The sequence below is a fragment of the Dasypus novemcinctus genome, chromosome 16 (genome assembly GCF_030445035.2).
Source record: "Dasypus novemcinctus isolate mDasNov1 chromosome 16, mDasNov1.1.hap2, whole genome shotgun sequence".
Taxonomy (NCBI): domain Eukaryota; kingdom Metazoa; phylum Chordata; class Mammalia; order Cingulata; family Dasypodidae; genus Dasypus; species Dasypus novemcinctus.
The window spans coordinates 22,177,712-22,199,016 of NC_080688.1; the positions used below are offsets into that span (position 1 = coordinate 22,177,712).

General features: G+C 38.2%; 1 protein-coding gene across 7 annotated transcripts in view; it reads left to right on the forward strand.

Annotated features, from left to right (window-relative positions):
* The first annotated feature begins 18,843 nt into the window (after window positions 1-18,843).
* Window positions 18,844-21,305, forward strand: part of LOC101440592 (zinc finger protein 596-like) — a 73,112-nt gene continuing 70,650 nt past the window's right edge. For 6 of the 7 annotated variants that reach the window (XM_071208421.1, XM_071208420.1, XM_071208427.1 and 3 more), the window contains exon 1: window positions 18,844-18,954. The gene's annotated coding sequence lies outside the window, so the exon portion shown is untranslated. The other variant, XM_071208423.1, reaches the window with a different exon arrangement.

A 21,305-nucleotide genomic window follows, 5' to 3' on the forward strand; every position in this document is an offset into this window, starting at 1 on the left:
TCTTTAGTCAGTTTTTGTATTTTGGGTGTTTTTAGGATTGTTGCTATTTCATCTTAATTATCTAGTTTTTGGTGTTCAATTGTTCACAGTACCATCTAACAATCTGTTAATTTTTTATAGTCAGTAATGTTCACAATTTCATTTCTGACTTTAATTATTCATGATTTCTGTGTTTTTCTCCTTTTCAGTTGAGCTAATGGTTTGGAATATCTTTTATATCTTTTCAAAGAACCATCTTTGTGTCTCATTGGTGAATTTCTCTGTTGGTTTCTCTCTTCTCTATTCCATGTATGTCCACTTTAATCCTAATTATTTACTTCCTTCCCTAACTTTGGCTTTAGTTTGCTCTTTTTATAATTCCTTAAGATATGGAGTTAGGTTTTTTGTTACCCATTTAAGGTTTTCCATCTTTAGCAAATTAAGTGTTTACAACTGTAAATTTTTCTCTGTGCACTGCTTTCAATTCATCCCATGTTTTGTTATATGGTGTTATGGTTTTTATTCATTTCAAGTATTTTCTAATTTCCTTGTGATTTATTTATTTATTTTTGACCCACTGATTGCTTAAAATGAATTTCCACAAAGTTGTGAGTTTTCCAGATTTCCTTTTGGACTTGATTTTTACTTTTATTCCATTGTGGTCAGAGAAGGTATTTTATTCCTTTAAAAACATGTAGACTTTTTTGTGACCAGACATATGTTCACCCTGCAAAATACCCCATATGCACTTGAGAAGAATGTATTCTTCTGTTGTGTGGGGTGTCCTGTATATGTTTCCTAGGTCTAAGTGGTTTATACTGTTGTTCAGTTCCATTATTTTAGGAAATCTGAGGCGAAAAGGAGATTCCTATCTCTAAGACTGCATTAGTGACTTACCGATAAAATCCCTTATTGCTAGAAATCCTTGAAACAATATCCAGCATGGTCTTCTTTCAGACACTAGACTATCCACAATTTGGAAGTCTTTCTTGACTATTTCAGTGCAATATTGTTGCTTATCTAAAGTTTATCAAAACCTCTGTGAAGTCTTACCACTAATAATGCACTTTTCTTGATAGCCTCCTCCTCCAGATAATGAACTCCAAAATTTCGGTTTTTGGGTCTATGTGTCTTAACTTTGATATAGAGACTGGCACAGGAAAAGGATCAGTAACTTTAGCAGTAGAATGGTAGACACTGCTTTGGGTATTTTTTATTTATTAAAGCCCCACTTTTAGGCTTTATTATTGAAGAAAACCACTATGAGGGTAATAATGGAAGAGTTCTGAAGAAATCCATGACCAACCAAGGAATGCTAGGGATTGATTTCGATGTATATGGGGGTTTCCTAAGTCAATTTCAAGGATGATTAAACACACACCATCAATCTTCACTGCCCCAAACCCTTTCAGAGAAACCTGAATTGAGATGACTGACAATGGGATAAAAAACAAAAAAGAGAATATGTAATCATGAATACTTAAACTCCTTGTTCCAGGTTAAAATAATTTACATAATTTAAACAATAGAAATGACAGTATAATTTTCAATGGGAAGACACTTTTGTAAGAAAGTATGAAACCTATATTTTTGTACTATACTCCATTGGGGCACATTAGATTATTTCAAGTTTCTTTTTTCAATATTAACAAATTCTTTTTCATTCCTCTTATCTAATTTATGAAGCATATTTTGTTACATAGTTTAAATTATGACATGTAGTTTAGCTATTTTAATAAAAATTCATATTTTCTGGTACTGAAGATGGAATTTATTCATAAAAATTGCTCTTTACTCAATTAATATCATGAGTTTTTTGCTGTTGTTAGAATTTTTACTTCCAGAAATCAGTCATTAATATGGAGATGTTTGATACTATTTAGAAAATTTGGAAAATTGCAAACTATGGCCTTTCCCTTTTCTTCGATTGGCCTATTATATTCCTTATTCAAATACTTCTATTTAATTCTGTTCAAATTTCATGAATATTTTTGTAACTTGATAAAATATCTTATGACTAAGAATTCATAGTTCTCATAATGATGGCAAGAGTGAGAAAGCACTGGGCTCAGAAAGAGCTAATGGGAAGGGAAATTATTAATAAAAATATTTATAATAATAAAATATCAAATACGATCATTATATATATTATAATATTACATTTTATCCCCGTTGTAAGCACAAGGAAAATACACATTAAATATATCCATATGGAAATGAAAAGGGGCTCAAAATGGTACAATATAAAAAACACAAATAAATAAGTAGACATTAATTGAAGAATTGAGGGTCAAACAAGGATATAACATTCACAAAGACTAAATAATAAAACGGCAGAAGAGATGGCTCTAGAGAAATGTAGACACTATGGGTAAGGCACACAACTCCACGATATCAGGACACCATTGGTGAGACTTACCTTGGAATATATGATGACAATTTCCCTACACAAGATTCTTTTATAGGAAAAAGACAACATCTCATTGTAAAAGCGGAGCAGATGGCATCGGGTGGCACCCCTCTGTCTCACTAAATCAGTGACTTCCCACTTAAGGACCAAATGTCAGACATGCCAATGTAGTTAACAGAAATGGGAGTTATGTAAGCCCTGAATTTAGGAGCCTACACATCAGGATCTAACTCTGAACAGTGATTAATTATCCACAAGAATAAGGCTGACGTGCTGGAGGAAAAAAAAAATTAAGGAGTGTATCCTGTTCCTCATTTCAAGACCCTTGAAGAAATCCTGTATGTTTGCTGATCTGGCAAAACTGTGCAACGTAGTCTTCAATGTATTTTTCCTTGTATTCCTTTCCTTGCATATGAAACTCCAACTTACATTCCCACATGGAGCTACTTTGCAAAAATTCCTCTAATTCTTTCTTGTGCACTCATAGTAAATCACCTTTTCAATGAGAGACCTGGTTCTCCTTTGTAACACTGGATGGAGTAGTCACTCTGTTGGAAATAGCCATACTTATAATAACAATTTTGAGTGAGCCAGTAGAAGCCATGCTGCACTGGGACTCAGTCCTCTAGAGCAGCCTGATATATGTCTCATCAGTCATGGGGCTTCCCTGGATCCCTGAGTTCCATACCTATCAGCTGCCTGGGGATTTCCCTGGAGGACTGGGGCTACAGTTTGCAGGCAAGGTTTCTTCCATTGGCAGACCCTGGATGCATTTGATAGCTCGAAAATGGGCTTATTCAAAATTTCTTTTCCTTAGCTGCCCTGATAGATTCAAATACCTTTACCAGATCTGGTTGAACTGGCTTTCTATTAATTTTTTTAGGAGGTCCACCAGGGATTGGACTCAGGACTTCATACAGAGGAAGGAGGTGCTCAACCACTGAGCTACATCCACCCACTCATTAACCTTATCTTAGTAGTTTACTCTTTGTTCTTAGTGACTAGAAGGACAATAACCAGACCTTCCCAGTTCTACTTCCAGGAATGCCAGGAATAAGATGGCATCTCAGCAAAACCACAGAATGGTGCCAGGAGCACCTTCTAGCCATGGATATCTGGAACTTCCCTGGGACAAAAGGTGGTGAACTGGGACTTCAGTCAAGAGTTTTGCATACAGGAGATAACACAGGCTTAAGAAATTTGCTCAAATCCCTCTCATGAGACCCCATGAAAACATTCTAGAGTCATTATCCACATGACATGCATCACTTGATCCTCAAACTCTATTTCTCCTATAAAAACCTTAGCCCCCCTTCTCACTCTGAATTAGTTTTGGCAACATTACCCCAGTTCCTTGCTTGCATACTCACAATGAATCACCTTCATACCTAGACTTGTTTCTCTTTTGTGATGCCAGATCATGCCTGCCCATCTAATGGACATAGCCGTGCTTATGGTAACAGATTTTGGTGAGTCATCAGGAGCCCATGCAGCTCTAGGGATGTGCCCTGTCCCTCCAGCAGCCCTGATCTGGGTCCATCAACCATGGGGCTTCCCCAGAATGCTCAGCTTTGTGCCTAGCAGCTGCCAAGTGATGTTCCTGGAGAACTAAGGCTGGAGGTTCTGGGCAAAATTTCTGCCATGGGTGAACACTAGGTGCTTTGGGTTAAGGTGGCTCTTTTTTTCCTTTGTTTCAGGAGGTACCAGGGCTTGAAACTAGGACCTTGTCCCTGGAAAGCAGACACTCAATCACTTGAGCTACATTCATTCCGTGAAGGTGATTCTTAAGCTGAGTCTTCACCTATGCTGGTAAGCATGTCACATTCTTTCTTCTCTTCTGACCTGTGCTTGCTTTAACTTGATCAGTCTGCTCATGCTGAGGGGACATCTGAATTGGTTTTGTTGGTCCATTCATGCAGAGAAGACTGCTGAAAGTTGATTTGATCTGAGGTCATGAGTACAGACCTGGTGGGTTTGAGTGCCATTCTTTGTGATCTTAGATTTGGGGCTCCCCTGTTGATTTCACAATTTTTTCTTTAAAATTGGAAACCTATTGATTTTGAGGAGCTCCTGTTCTTTATGTTCTGTGTTTGTGACTTCTGTTGGTGGCTAGCCACGGGAAACTCTAGAATGCGCTGTCTGGGTCATCCTTGACGTGTGTTTTAGACAATAGGTCAAAAATTGGAGGGGATCCCCACCCCCCCAAAAAAAAAGATTTTTGGTTGTAATGCTACCTGACCACAGAATATATTGAATGATGGTGAAGAATGGCCTAAGAATGGGATGTTAAATGTTAATACTATGTTGCAATTAGATTTGTTTTGTAAAAAAAAATCACAAATTTGTTGTGGTACCTGTATTAATCAAGGTTCTCTAGGGAATCAGAATCAACAAGGGATATCTGTCAATAGTAAGAGATCTATCAGAGTCTCTCAAGCAGCAGTAGGGATGCACAAATCCAGGTTCTTCAGGCAGTCTGCAAGCAGTAGCTCTGATGAAAGTCCAGTGAAAGTTTTTGACAAGTTCTGGGAGATGTTGGCTGTCCAAAGACAAGCTGGAAAATTCTCTCTCAATGCTGGAATCTCTTCCTTTTTTAAGGTATTCAGCTAATTGGGTTAAGCATCACTCATTGCTAATGGCAATCTCTCTGATTATTGTAATTATAACCAGCTATCTATGATTTACCACTGCAGTAAAGTCAATGGTGACTAAAGTCCATAAATGCCCTTGTATTACAGTTAGCCCAGTGCTTACTTGACCAAAAAACAGGGCACAATTACCTTGTAGAGTTGACACAATAGCTTAACCATCACAGTACCTTATGTTCAAATTTTCTTAGAGTTCTACAATGACCATGATGCCTTGAAAAATTGTAAATTGCAAGTTTTCAAGAGCTAAAAGAAAGTGTCCAGCAGCTGAGGTGAGGGATCCATTAGATGATATTCTTTTCTCTCCTCTGCTACCCCTTGCGGCAGTGGTTCAGTGTTAAGCATTTTTTTTTCAGGTGTTATTTCTTTTTTTGTCTTTTTTATTTCTTCTTTGGACAAATGTGTATTCAAGTCTTTTGCCATTTTTTAATTGGATCATTTATCTTTTTGTTGTTGAGTTGTAACATCTCTTTTTATATCTTGGTTATTAAACCCTTATCAGACACGTGATTTTCCAATATTTTCTCCCATTGAGTTTGCTGCCTTTTCATCCTTTTGACAAAGTCCTCTGAGGTGCAAAAGTGTTTAATTTTGAGGAGGTACCATATATATATATTTTTTTTTGTTGTTGTATATGCTTTGGGTGTAAGGTCCAAGAAACCAGCACCTACTCCAAGATCTGATGATATTTTGCTACATTTTCTTTTATTATTTTTATGATCCTGTCTTCTGTATTTAGGTCTTTGATCCACTTTGAGTTGATTCTTGCATAGGGAGTGAGATAGGGGTCCTCTTTTGTTCTTTTGATTATAGATATCCAGGTCTCCCAGCACTATTTTTTGAAGAAATTCTTTTAACCTGTTAACATGGCCTTGGTAGGTTTGTCAAAATCCAGTTGGCCATAGAGATGATGGCTTATTTCTGGATTCTCAGTTCTATTCCACTGATTACTGTGTCTATCTTTATTCAAGTACGATGCTGTTTTGTCCACCATAGCTTTGAAATATGTTTCAAGTTCAGGCAGAGAAATTCCTCCCATGTCACTCTTCTTTTTTGAATGGTTTTTTCATTTTGGGTGCACCTTCCCTTCCAAATGAATTTGGAGATTGACTTTCCTAGTTCTGTAAAAGTAGGCTGTTGGAATTTTGATCAGTATTGCATTAAATCTATAAATCAGTTTGGGTAGGAATGACCTCTTCAAGATGCTTATACTTCTAGTCCATAAACATGGAATGTTTTCCCATTTGTTATATCTTTTAAATTTCTTTTAACATTGTTTTGTAGTTTTCTGCATAGATCTCCCATACTTCTTTGGTTGAATTAATTCCTAGGTATTTGAAATTTTTGTTGCTATTTCAAATGTAATTTTTCCTCTGATTTCCTCCTCAGACTGTTTAGTAATAGTGTGCAAGAACATTACTGATTTTTGCATGTTGAGCTTGTATCCTGCCACTTTGCTGAACTTTTTCATTAGCTCAGGTAGATTTGTTGTAGACATTTGGGAATTTTCTAACCATAAGATCATGTCACCTGCAAATAGAGTTTTACTTCTTTTCCTGTTTGGCTGTCTTTTTCTTTTATTCCTTTTCTAATTGCTCTAGCTGGAACTTCTAGCATAATCTTGAATAACAATGGTGGCTTCGGGCATTCTTGTTTTGTTCCCTTAGGGGGGATGTTTTCAACCTTTCCCCACTGAGTATGATGTTGTCTGAGATTTCCACATATGCGTTTTATCGTATTAAGGAATTTTCCTTCTATTCTTATGTTTTGAAGTGTTTTTCTCAAGAAAGGATGGTAGATTTTGCTGAATGCCTTTCCTGCATTGATTGAGATGATCATGTGGCTTTATTCATTCAATATGTCAATGCAATGCAATGTATTACATTAATTGGGTTTTGTTTTTTGTTTTTTTTTTGGCTGAACTGACCTTGCATACCAGGACTAAATCCCACTTTGTCATGATGTATAATACTTTTGATAAGCTGTTGGATTCTATTTGTAGACATTTTGTTTAGAATTTTTGCATCTATGTTCATTAGAGATTGTTCTGTAAGTTTCTTTTCTTGTAGTGTCTTTATCTGTCTTTCATATTAGGGTGATGTTGGTTTCATAAAATGTGCTGCATAATTTTTCCTACTATTCAAATTTTTGGAAGACTTTAAACAGGATGGTCTTAATTTTTTTCAAAATATTTCTTTCAATTCACATGTGAAGGCATCTGGTGTAGGATTTTCTTGGTTGGGGGATTTTTTATGACTGACTCAATCTCTTTAAATGTAATTCGTTTGGCAAGTTCTATTTCTTTTAGCATCAGTGTAGGCTATTTTTTCATTTCTAGGAATTTGTCCATTTCTTCTAGGTCATCTGGTTTTTGACATACAGTTTCTCATAATACTCTCTTATGATTCTATTATTTCTGTGGGGTCATTCATAACTTCACCCCTTTCGTTTCGGATTTCATTTATTTGTATCTTCTTTCTTTTTTTCTTTGTTTTTCTAGCTAGGTGTTTGATAGACCTTCTCAAAGCACTAGCTTTTGTTTTTTTTATTTTCTCTATTATTTTCTTTTCTTCTGTTTCATTTATTTCTTGTCTAATCATTCTTATTTCTTACCTTCTTTTTGCATTGGGTGTGGCTTGCTGTTCTTTTTCTAGTTTCTCCCATTCTTCAATTAGCTTTTTTATTTTAGCTCTAATACACCTGTTCAAGGCTGTAAATTTCCCTCTCAGGACTGCCTTTGTTGCATCCCATTAGTTTTGGTAAGTTGTGTTTTTGTTTTCATTCATCTCAATGTATTTACTGATTTAACTTAAATTTTCTTCTTGGACCCAGTGATTATTTAGGGGTGTGTTGTTCAGCCTCCACACATGCCCATTTACCTCTTTTTTGTCTATTATTGATTTCCAGTTTCTTTCCATTATCATCAGAGAACTGGCTTTGTATAATTTTAATCTTTTTATATTTATTGATACTCGCATTGTGGCCTATTTGGTCTATCCTGTTGAAAGATCCAGTAGCTGTTAAGAATGTAAAACCCATTGAGTTTGGGTGCAATGTTCTGTATTATCTCTTAGGTCTAACTTGGTTATCATGTTATTGAAGTTCTCTGTTTTCTTGTTGACCTTCTTTCTAGTAGTTCTATCTAATGCTGTGAGTGGTGTGTTGGAGTCATCAACTATTGTAGAAATGTCCATTTTTCCCTTCGTTTTTTACCAGAATTTGCCTCATGTATTTTGGGGCACCTTGGTTAGGTTCAGAGATATTTATGACTCTTATTTCTTCCTGATGTTTGTTCCTTTCATTAATATATAATGATCTTCTGAGTCGCTCTTTTTTTTAAAGATTTATTTATTTATTTATTTATTTATTTCTCTCCCCTCTCCCCCTCCCCACCCTGGTTGTCTGTTCTCTGTGTCTATTTGCTGCGTCTTCTTTCTCCGCTTCTGTTATTGTCAGCGGCACAGGAATCTGTGTCTCTTTTTGCTGCGTCATCCTGTTGTGTCATCTCTCTGTGTGGGCAGCGCCATTGGGGAATAAAATATGGACTGGAAGGGAAACTCTTATGTTTTTCAGTATCACAGCTTTGTAGGATCTATTCACCTTATTAAAAAAGACAATAATTTTTAAAAATTTTGAAAAAGGAACAATTATGGATGGGTGTGTGGAATTACTGGTATTCTACTATAGTACTTTTGTAACTCTAGCAATGGAAGAAATTATATCTGTGATGTGGAGACAGTGGCCACAGGGTTGCTAAAGGGAGAGGGAAAAAGAGGTGTGATATGGGGATATTATTGGGATTTGGAGTTTTCCTGAATGATATTGCAAGGACAAATGCAGGACATTCTAACCAAAAGAATAAAAAGACAGACAAAAATATGATATAACATATGAAAACAAGGCATAAAATAGTGAAAGAAAATAATGCATTTACAGTAATATCTTTGAAAATGAATGGATTAAACACCCCAATCAAGAAATAAAGGATGATAGAAATGGTTAAAAAAAAAAATGAGCCATTCAGATGCTGCTTATAAGAGACTCAGGGGAAGCAGACTTGGCCCAGTGGTTGGGGCATCCATCTACCACATGGGAGGTCTGCGGTTCAAACCCCGGGCATCCTTGACCCGTGTGGAACTGGCCCACACACAGTGTTGATGCGTGCAGGGAGTGCCATGCCATGAAAGGGTGTCCCCGCGTGGGGGAGCCCCACACACAGGGAGTGCGCCCCGTAAGGAGAGCCGCCCAGCGCCAAAGAAAGTGCAGCCTGCCCAAGAATGGTGCTGCACACACACAGAGAGCTGATACAGAAAGATGACACAACAAAAAGAAACACAGCTTCCTGGTGCCGTTGATAAGTATAGCAGCGGTCACAGAAGAACACACAGTGAGTGGACACAAAGAACAGACAACTGTGGGGGGACTAAATTTTAAAAATCTTAAAAAAAACAAAAAACAAAGAAAACCTCTAACCCAAATATTGGATAAGGTGTGGCAATTACCCCAACACTCTTGGAGGGTGAGGTACGGAGCTTGGTCAACACCCAGATGCTTGATGAGGGTGGAACCAAGAAAAGGGCCATTGCGCAAGCATGTGGAAAGGGTGGGTTCCTGCCGGCAGGTGGAGAGTAGCCGCTGGAGGCCTCTGCGACTTCTCTCGGTGGCTCCGAGGTGTGGAGGGCACGCGAGATCCAGGGAAGAAACTCGCGGAGACAGGCTAGTGGCACAAGTCTGGTTTATTCCGGAAGGCTACACACTTTTATAGGGCTTAGGGTGGCGTGTAGGGTTCTGATTGGCTTAAGCTAAAGGCGACCTGTGGTTGGTTGCCGTAAGCAGTTACTAGGGACGGGGGCAGATCTATCTATAGGGACGGGGATTGGTTGGGGACTGCATGGAGAGATTTGATAGGTGCAGGCGGGTACTGCTTTCTGATAGGTGGTTGTAAGCAGTTGCTAGGCAGAGGGCAGGTGGAGAGGTTTGGAGTGGGGGAGGGGAAGTGAGAGCTGAGCAGATGTTAGGCTAGGCGGGAGATAGTGGGAGGCGACCTTTATTGATGTATCTAGCCTGGGTAGGCTGAGGGCGTGGTCGCCGGTTCCAGCCACCCTGAACTGCAGCTTCAGGCTGTGCACACCCCTGCTGCCGCGCCGGCTTAGCAACGGTGGCTCGCACTCCCACAGGTTCCCATAAGGCATCAAGGAGAAGACTAACAACTTAAGAAAGACTCTCAGAATGAAATCGAATGGATGATGCCCTGCAGGTTAACTCAACTGTAGAATACCTGTGACTCATGTTTCCCTCCCATTTTCTCCTAGTTGTAATGAAAATGTTTATCTTTTGTCAATTTGTGTATTGGAAACAGATAAATTATCTTGTAAGCCTCAGAGGTCTATAGCAGACAGGACTTTGGCGCAAGACAAACTGTTTCTTTAAATTGATTTTGATATGATTTATTACTTGCATTGTAACTGATTTAAGTTTTTTGTTTTTTTTTTAAATACTGTAATTTCTTTCTGGATTAAGAGGGTGGAGTGTATCAGTTTGAATTCCAAAAATAGATATTGGATTATGTTTGTAATCTGGTCTGTACCTGGGCATGATTAAATTATGACTAGAGCTTTGAGTGGGCCATGTCATTAAGGTGTTGAGTCCCCACCCCTTGTTGTGTGGGGACTCACAGATAAAAGGCCTGGCAAAGGACAGAGTTCAGGAGTTTTGATGTTGGAGTTTGATGCTTAAGCCTTAAGCAAGCCCTGGGAAGAGAGGACCTGAGCCAGGAAAAGATCACAGAGAAATAGAGATGGCTCCTTAGGCACAGCAGAAAATCCAGGGAGAGAGACAGAGCCATTCACCTGATAGTCTATAGCTGACCTTGTGGAGTGAGGCAAAGCCTAGAGAGCTTCATAGTCTATAGCTGACCTTGTGGAGAAAACAGAGGCGCTGAGCTCAGAGGAACCCGGGAAGCCTGAACCCTCACAGACGTCAGCAGCCATCTTGCTCCAACACGTGGAAATAGACTTTGGTGAGGGAAGTAACTTATGCTTTATGGCCTGGTAACTGTAAGCTCCTACCCCAAATAAATACCCTTTAAAAAGGCAGTGGATTTCTGGTATTGTGCGTCAGCACCCCTTTGACTGACTAATACAGCAAGCAAATGATGAACAGAAGAAAGTCAAGCGAATCATCTGGGTAAAGTGGCAAAAAATAAATAAAAAGAAAAAAAAAAAAAGGAGAACGAGAAGGGGACTTAAATACCAAACTAATGTTTTGATACTACATGTTCAGATCCCTTCGTGGTTGCCAAAACTGTTCATGGAGAGGGTTCTTGTTTGATTGCAGGAAGGAATTCAAAGACCAAACTAAGCAACAAGAGGTTTTATTGAACATCAGTGTTAAAGGAAAGTAAGTGGGAGGTTGTGGGTGGGGCACATGGTAGCCTCTGAGCAGAGAGCTACCTTGAAGGGTTATTAGTTGACATCTTATAAATCTGTGGGCAAGGGGTGGGTTACTGGATAAGTGAAGTCATTGTTTCATAACCTTAGGCATCTATCTTTTGCAAGCAGGTGTCCTTCCTCAAAATCTTGTAAGCTGTTTTCAGCTGCTGTTAACCTGTTTTCCACATGCCTCCATGTCTAGATATGAGACTCTCTTCCTGCCCCAGGTTTCTAAATATTTATTTCTCCACATGCCCCAGGTTCCCTATTCTCCTACCTCAAAAGCACATTTTGTACTTAGCAGATTTGTTGAAATACTAAAATCCTTTTCAAATGTACTTTAAAATATCTTATTTAACTTACTTATAAACTTTATACATAATTTTTTAAAACAAGGATTAATGGCACATATAGGAATAACACTGCAACAAAAACAATGTAGTGTATTCAATTTAATTCTATATAAGTTTTGAAACTTATGAGGTATTTTGTCTTTATGGTTTTGTTAAATACTTTGTAACACATTAAATTTGTAACTATACAAATTTAATTAATGCAAAATTTGGAGAGATTTTTTTCCTTTAAATGAATTACTTTTATTTATTAGGACACAAATAATAAACATTTAAAACATTTATTTAAAATTGTACTCTATTTTTATTGTAAGATTCTGAGATTGCAGTGTATTAAAAAGCACCTTTACTTTTGTTTTTCAAATAGATATATCTAAATTTTTGCATGAATTTTACAGGCAATCCTGTAAATTAATTGGCAAAGTTTTGATAATCCATTCCCATAAATCTGAATAAAACTGAATTCACAAAACACACTGAATCTTCATTAGGATTTAGGTAATCTTTTTGATATACAAGGGGAATTAAACTAAGTTAGAACTTGAAGGGACAAGAAGAAGGATGTTACAGACCACTAGAAGTTCAGTTTTCCAATTTCCGGGACTCTAGGAGTATTAACGTATCTTTAAACAATTTGAATAGAGCTCTCTTAAGAATTTTTATTTAACTTACTAAACCATGTGGAGGTAGGAAAATATACATAAAACAAACAGACGCCAACCACAGAAACATAGAAGCACTGAAAATATAGAACTTACTATTTCCCACAGTAACTGTAGAGAAACAGTAAAGAGAAAGAAACAGAAGAGAATTCTCTTATCTAATGGTGAAGATAGAAGCCATGATAGAAAGCCCCACCAGATTTAGCTCAACAAACATATTTTGACCTCAATTTCAACTTGTTGGGAGCTCAGAGATCTGAGAGGGGCTAGCCAAGTGGGCCTGACGGTGACCCCAGACAGGAGGGAACATAGAGAATTCCTGCAGTTACTGTGCTCCTCTCCTGGTCATCTGAGGCATCATCCTGGGAGCAACCTTTGGATTCCACTTCTGTGCACCGAGTACTGTTATGCTGAAAATAAAATAAACAGAATTAAAACAAGGGTGCAGAGCATGTTTATTGAGCTAGAATTGTATTAATTCAGTAGCGGCACAAAAGAGGTTTCTTCTCAAAGGGGTAATGTGGGGTTGATGCTTATATATCTGCTTGAAACAGAGGAACGGTGTGGGGGGAACGGGGATGGATAAAGGGGACATGAATTATGGTTAGTACTGTGTTCCATGAACTACATGGATTACAGAGGCTCTATTGTCCTTGAGGACCAGCTCATTAATCAGCAAGCAGGAGGTTGGTAGAAGGTTGTGGCTGTCTGCTAAAGATCAGGAGGCTTGTATTGTGTCAGCCTGAAAGCTTTGTTGGAGTTCTTCCTCCCAGGCTGGGGCAGGGTTTTTATAAGCACCACAAAGGATTTGTAGGTCAACCTGATTCATTTAATGTCTGTTTCTTCTCTATAATTCCCTGGATAAAAATGGAGGCTCAAGCAAATAAAAATGGTTAGTAACATCATTTGTCATTGAATTTCACAGGAAGCCGGGGTTAATGATCTCCAGCAGTGAACCCTTGGGCTGAGGAACTGTTTTCTGAGGTGATATCATCTGCAGCACTGAGCTCCTGGGCTGGGATGATGTCCTCTGAGAAATAGGCAGAGGTATTCTTCCCAAAGGAGACCAATTTGGATTTGTGAGGGTCATGGTTTTTACCTCAATTGCATTAAAATGAGACTGAGCTGTTTGTACAATATGAAAGCAACATTAGGCCAAAGGTTTGACTTGCAAATATCTCTTAAATCAAGGGGTTTATGGGTGCACAGCTGGGAAAGTGTGCTATAATTTGAACGAAGAGCCAGTACCTGATTAGCATGATTAAAGCCCCAATTAATGGTTGCAGCAGAATGTAAAAGCTCCCAATGGCCCAAGGTTTCACCCAGTTAGGTGATGAGAAGGAATCTTTTGCAAATAGGTTTTAAATTATATGGCCTGATTTGGGTGTGTGTTGCAAATAAGTGTCAGATTGTTGGGTAATTAAAAGATTTGTGACTGAGAATGGACTTCGAACATTAGACTGTAGTCAGCCCCTCCAATTCATTCAACTATTATGGGTCATTTGGTTCCATTTTTGGTTCAATGATGTTTACACAAACCTCCTTAATCAATTCAAGAAGTTGAAGGAAAATATGATTTATGAGATTAAAAAAATAGTAAGATGACACTGTGTTCACATAAGGAACAATGTGAAAGCCTGCAAAGGAAAGAAACGGAGCTTATAGGAATAAGAGCCAGAATGGATGACCTCAGAAATGCATTAGAGGAACATAACAGCAGAATTGAATTGGTCAAAGACATGAGTGATTTCAAGGACAGAATATCTGAAGTGGAAAATACAGGAGAACAAAAAGAGAAAAGAATGTACCAAATGGAACAGGGTCTCAGATGATTGAATGATAGAGTGAAACACGCAATCATATGCATTACAGGTGTTCCAAAAAAGAAGACAATAGGAAAGGGGAAGGAAGAATATCTGAGGAAATAATACCTGAAAATATTGCAATCCTTATGAATGACAACAATATCAATATTCAAGAAGAAAAACCCCAAATGAAATAAATCTCAAATCACTTACTCTGAGACATCTGCTAATCACATTTGTCAAATGTCAAATGTCAGAGATAAAGAGGGGATACTGAGGGCATAATGAGGAAAGAAATGTGACACTTACAAAGGAGCCTCAATAAGTTTCAGTGCCTATTTCTTATCAGAAAGATGGAGGCAAGAAGACAGTGGTACAATATATTTAAGACACTTAAAGAAAAAATACTTCCAGCAAAGAATTCTTATCCAGAAAATCTATCCTTCAGAAATAAAGATGAGTTTAAAGTCTTCACAGACAAAATCTGAGAGAAAATGTCACCAATTAAATGGATCTATAATAGATACTAAAGTGTGAATTACAAGCAGAAAGGAAAAGGCAAAGACAAACGGCTTGGAGAAGAGTATAGAAATGAGTATTATAAATAAGGATGACTGGAATCATTAAAGTACAGAAAATATTAAGCTATGAAAATCAAAAGCCAAGGAATTAAATGGACAAAGTTAGTAATCTATATACTAATAATATTGAATGGCTTGAATTCTCTTCAGCTCCTACACTTTGATTCATTGGACTTACCCCACTCAGCTAACATCGAGTTGAAGAAGGTCAATCACCACACCATGGAGCCTAGAGTGTCTACAACTGAAAGCAGGAGGAGTGCATCCAGTATCCATGTGGAATCTAAGCCCCCACTTGACATAGATGTGCAATGGAAACAACCAATCCAATGTCCACAGAGAAAATGTGGAACGGGTGAGGGAAGGGAAGCCACGGTGGCTGCTGGGTTTGGGGAATGGGAGGAAGAGATGAGATGTGGAGGTGTTTTCGGGACCAGGAGATGTCCTGGGTGGTGCTTCACGGACAATTACGGGACATTGTAGATCCCCCCAGGGCCCACTGGATGGAACGTGGAAGAGTGTGGGCTATGATGTGGACCATTGACTATGGGGTGCAGTGATGCTCAGAGATGTACTTACCAGGTGCAATGGATGTGTCATGATGATGGGAGAGAGTGTTGCTGTGGGGGGAATGGGGGGTGGGGGCGGTGGGGTTGAATGGAACCTCATATTTTTTGAATGTAATTTTAAAAAATAAATAATTAAAAAAAAGAAACAAACAAACAAAAAAAAACAAACAAAAGATATCAAATGACAGAATGGATGTAAAAAAATGATCTATATGTTTGCTGTATACCAGAGACTCATCTTAGACAAAAGGACATTATCAGGCTGAAAGTGAAATACTGGTAAAAGATACTCCATGCAAATAGTAATTAAAAAATCTGGAGTAGTGATACTGAAATCAAACAAAATAGATTTTAAATGCAAAACTATCACACAAGTTGAAGAAGTCATGATATATTCATAAAAGGGAAAATTCACCATGAAGAAATATTATTCACCTAGCTTAGGTTCCCCAAAATATATGAGGTGCATACCAGTGAAACTGAAGGGGAAAATAGAATTCTGTACAATAATACCTGGAGACTTCAACGTGCTACTCTGAGCATTGGATAGAGCATTTGGACATAGGCCAAGTAAGTAAATAGTTTGAATAATATAAATGCACTAGACCTAACAGATATTTATAGACTATTACAAACCAAAACAGCAGGAAATACATTCTAATCAAGTAGTCATGAATCTTTCTTCAGGATAGACCTTACATTGGGACATAAGTATAAGCTCAATACATTTTAAGAAGATGAAATTATAGTAAGCACTGTCTGATCATAAAAGAATAAGGTTGGATAAAATTAAAGGAGAAAAGAAAAAAAATCACAAATATATGGAGATTAAAGCATACATTCTTAAATTATTACTGGTTCAAATAATAAATTACAAGAAAAATCAGTAAATATTTCAAGACAAATGAAAATGAGAAGTCAGCATATCAAAATCATGAGATACAGCTAAGGTAGTCCTGAGAGGGAAATTTATAGCTCTCAAGGCTTACATTAAAAAAGAAATAGAGCTATTAATAAAATCAAAGACCTAACTGAACTAGAAAAAAACAGCACACCAATCCCAAGGTTAGCAAAAGGAAAGAAACAATAAAGATTAAAACAGAAATAAATGAAATGAAGAATTAAAAAAAAAGAAAAATACAACCGAATCAAATTTGGTTCTTTGAAAAGATCAACAAAATCAACAAATCCTCACACTAACAAATAAACACAGAGAGAAGATGCAAAGAAATAAACTGAAAAATGAGAAGGGGAACATTTCCACTGATCCAGAAGTATTAAAAGAGATCAAAAGAGGATACTATTAACGACTGTATGCCAGCAAACGACAATGTTAATGATGTGGACAAATTGCCTGGTGTATTCTTCCATCTTAAGTCTGCCCCAACTTGTGCCCTTCAAAATTGGACAGGAATAAGTAGTGATTAAAAGAAACAAATGTGGGAAACGGGCTTGGCCTAGTGGTTAGGGCATCTGTCTACCACATGGGAGGTCCACAGTTCAAACCCCGGGCCTCCTTGACCCGTGTGGAGCTGGCCCATGCGCAGTGCTGATGCGCATAAGGAGTGCCCTGACATGCAGGGTTGTCCCCACATAGGGGAGCCCCATGCGCAAGGAGTGCGCCCCATAAGGAGAGCCACCCAGCTCGAAAGAAAGTGCAGCCTACCTAAGAATGGCGCCACCCACCCCGAGAGCTGACACAACAAGATGACGCAACAAAAAGAAACAGATTTCCGTGCTGCTGACAACAACAGAAGCGGACAAAGAAGAACACGCAGCAAATACACACAGAGAACAGACAACTCGGGGGGGGGGGGGAAGGGGAGAGAAATAAATAAATAAATAAATAAATAAATAAATAAATAAATAGATCTTAAAAAAAAAAAAAAGAAATAAATATACAGGAAGACTCTTAACCAAGGAGGAAAAGGGCCTGTTTCCAGAGAACTAGACTGCATTTCTAAGGGAAACCAAAGAAGACTTAAAGAAATGGAAGGACTCTCTGTGTCCCTGGCTTGGGACACTAAATATGATTAAGATGCCAATTGTACCCAAGTGATCTATAGATTTAATGCAATCCTGATAAAATTTCTAATAGCCTTCTTTGTAGAATTCAAAAAGAAAATGATCAAATATATCTTGATGGGCAAAAATATCTTTAAGAAGAAGAATGAATTTGTAGGACTATCCAGGACCATAAAGAAATTACTTAGGTACAGTGGCAAAAGAGACTGATAGTAAAATACAATCAAGAGTTCAGAAATATTCTCACACAGATATGGTCAAGTGATTTTTGCTAAGGCTGTCAAAGCAAGCCAGCTGGGTCAGAACAGTCCATTCAACAAGTGATGCTGGGAAAACAGGATTTATAGATCTAAAAGAAAGAAAGAGGATCCTTTCCTCATACCATATAGAAAAGTTAACTCAAACTCAAACTGTTGTAGAATTTGAGAGAAGTTCAATTATTTGAGTATAGAGAGGCCAGGACTCAGGAATGATTTTGAGAAGGAAAAATGGTTTATTGAGGGCCGGCCAGACTTGGGAACTTTCTGTTTGAATCCCGAGCCCCGAACAAGATTTTCAAATGTCTTTTATACAGAGAGGAAAGGCCAAATGGTACCTTTGTTTCAGTTCTCAATAGGCTTCAATTGGCATATATATCTTCCATATCTTAGGTAAGCTTTTAGCATGGACTCCAGATATTCTAGATAAGCTTTTAGCATATTTACTTTTTTCATTTCCCCTAAATACTTAAAGTTTATAGCCCTTGCATTGTTAAACTGTTTCCTGGGACTGGAACCAGTTGCCATAGTCCCTAAGGGCAGGACTGCAGCCTCTTACTGTTCCACACCCATAGCCTTCAGCTTAGGTTAATCTGAAGAGACAAAGAGCCTTCCACCCATAGCCCAAATCAATGTTACTTCTGGACTCTAGTTACTGGTGATATTGCAATATTTTTGTAGGAACAGCAAAGATGGCACTAAATCAATATTGAAGGTAAAAAAAAAAAATTATATTGGGTTTAGATTTATGAGATATAAAATAATTATTTTTCTTCATTTTCTTCAATAACAAGTGGACATTTGTCATGTCTTTTAAGCAATCTGTTTATCTTTCTAGAAGAACAGTAGAGAAAGTATTGAGTTAGATTTTGGGATAAAAGAAGATAAACGTGCCTGCACAGAAATTTTTAGAGTAATGCTCCATAATTTGTTAAGCTGCCATTCGTCTGTTATTTTATTTTTTGAATTTCAGTTGCGATAAAGTGTTAAAAAAAAAAAGTCTATTGATGACGTCATCAACAGAGCGACAGAAGAAATCTCTGGGGGGGAAAAAAACCTCTCCTATTATTCAGTGAATTTTCCAACCCAACTGCTGAAGGATACCGTCTGCCAGGAGACCGAAGAACTGCACCATGCAGTGAATCAGAAAAATGAGCTTTATTTGGACTTACTAACAGGAGAGAGTGTCGGGAGAAGGCGGTCTGAAGAATGGAGGTCGCGCTTTGCAAAAGAGGTAGGAAAGAATGAGGGGAAATATGAAGGGTCTCAGCTAGGGTCACATGAAGCACACAGATGGCGTCTACTGGTGTTATGGTAGGAAGGAAGGAGAAGATTTTAGTTTATGATACCATCTGTATGTTCTTTTCCTTCGTGGGAGGGTGGTTACCCAGTGGTTAATCGTTAACTTCTGAGTACCTGAGGCAGGCAGCCACCTGTTACTGGCTTTGTTTCGATTAAGTGGGGGGAGCCCGGGCTTGGCTCCCACTGTGAAAAATCTAAGGGGAGATTCCAGAACTATGGACGACGGTAGAGACTAGAGAAGGACTAAGAAATGCTGAACTGAAGAAAGAGAAGTCGCAGGTAGGAAACTTCTCTCCAGGACCTGCCAGTCCTCTTCCCTTCCCTCTCAGTAGGTCTTGTGCAGAGCTTGGGAGTTCTCCTGAGGCAGCAGGCAGCCTCGGCCCGACTCACCACAGAAATGCATTTTAGACTAACTCGCATGAGTGAGTTAGTACCACACGCATTTCCAGGCACAGAGATGCAGTTGCACGGAGATCCAGTGTGGAAAAATATCTGCTGAGGAATGAGGAAAACAAAAGGGCTCCTGAATGGGGGTGGGGAGTAAAACTGCTGCAGAATGGCAGTGGCTGAGAGGTGCACTCACTTAATCCAGTTACTGGCAGCGGGACTCCCTAAATGCAGAAAGGACTTTAGTGGATGGACTCAACTTTCTGGAATGACCCCATAAGACTCCAGAGGCAGGATAACCTAGCAGGGAAGAAACTTGAGCAGAAAGCCTCACAGAAAGAAAAAAAAAAAAAAAGTGGGGATGATTAAACTTAACTGCTGTTAAGATTGCAGGGTCCCAGAAATGAAAAATGTAAGGAAAATGGGGCACTGAGTGAAGAAGAGAATTTAAACACACCATAGAAGCTGGGGAATATATTCTGTACAAATATAAACAGATCAGATCAAGATTCCTGCGAAAGAAAGAGAGGAGTGAAACTGGCAAGTTGAGGCAGATTGTTATGTTTCAGGTACTGAGGAAAGGAGCTCATACATGAGATAGGAAAAAAATGTAATGGGAGTAGTCCAGTGAGAAGGTTTAGACTGATTATAAGCTCCTAATGGGCTGCAAATGGAGGAAGTGCACATTGCCCCGACCGATACCAGCTATTAAGGCAATTTATTCGCCAGGAAACTATTTTATATAATTTCCACAATGAAAATATTGCATGGAGAATAATGTAACTTCAGATAAGGTGATGTGTACAGATTTATTGCTAGGCATACTATCATTTGTCCTTGTATCCTAGTGTTTGTTGTATTGAGAATACAAATGAAGAGCTGACCAAGATATATTTTTGTTGTGACTATCTTGCAGATCCAGTGTCTTAAACATGAAAGTGGACATGTGTTTTTAAGGTAACTTGTAGTTCATGGAGGCATATGGACTAGTATAGAAAAGTTTCCAAGTTCTTCTATGATAACTGATAACTGTTTAATTCTTTAGACTAGTTATGACTCCATTGTGGTTAAAACTGAGCAAAAGCAGGTACTTTTCTCCCAATGAACTTTAAAGACCAATTCCTGAGAGACTGTGATTTCAAGAGAGAAAGTTTGTTTGCTAGTGTAGCAATGAGGTCTGGGCCCAAAGACCCAAAAATCTGCCTCCCTGACTTTGAGGAGATTAGGGTTTTTATGGATTCAAGCAGGGAAGGCTGGAGTGGTTACCATCACAATAGTACATATACACAAGTGTAGGCCTCACATTGAAATACCGTAAACAAAGGTAAGATCAGAGTAGAACAACCATCAGAACAGTAAGTATACACAAGGCTGAGCCTAGTTTGAAATAACTGTAAAGAAGGGTGAGGTTGATCTAGGCAGTTTCATTAAGTTCAGGTATTAGCTTTTGACTTTTCTATAATACACTGAAAAAATAAGAGAAAGTATCATCAATAAAAAGTTGTAGAATTTGAAAGAGGTTCAATTATTTGCGTATAGAGAGGCCAGGACTCAGGAATGATTTTGAGAAGGAAAAATGGTTTACTGACGGCCGACTGGACTTGGCCGGGAGCTTTCTGTTTCAATCCCGAGCCCCGAACAAGATTTTCAAATTTCTTTTATACAGCCCTGAACAAGATTTTCAAATTTCTTTTATACAGAGAGGAAAGGCCAAATGGTCCCTTTGTTTCAGTTCTCAATAGGCTTGAATTAGCATATATATCTTCCACATCTTAGGTAAGCTTTTAGCAGGGACTCCAGACATTCTAGATAAGCTTTTTGCATATTTGGTTTGCATTTCCCCTAAATACTTAAAATTTATAGACCTTGCATAGTTAAACTGTTTCCTGGGACTGG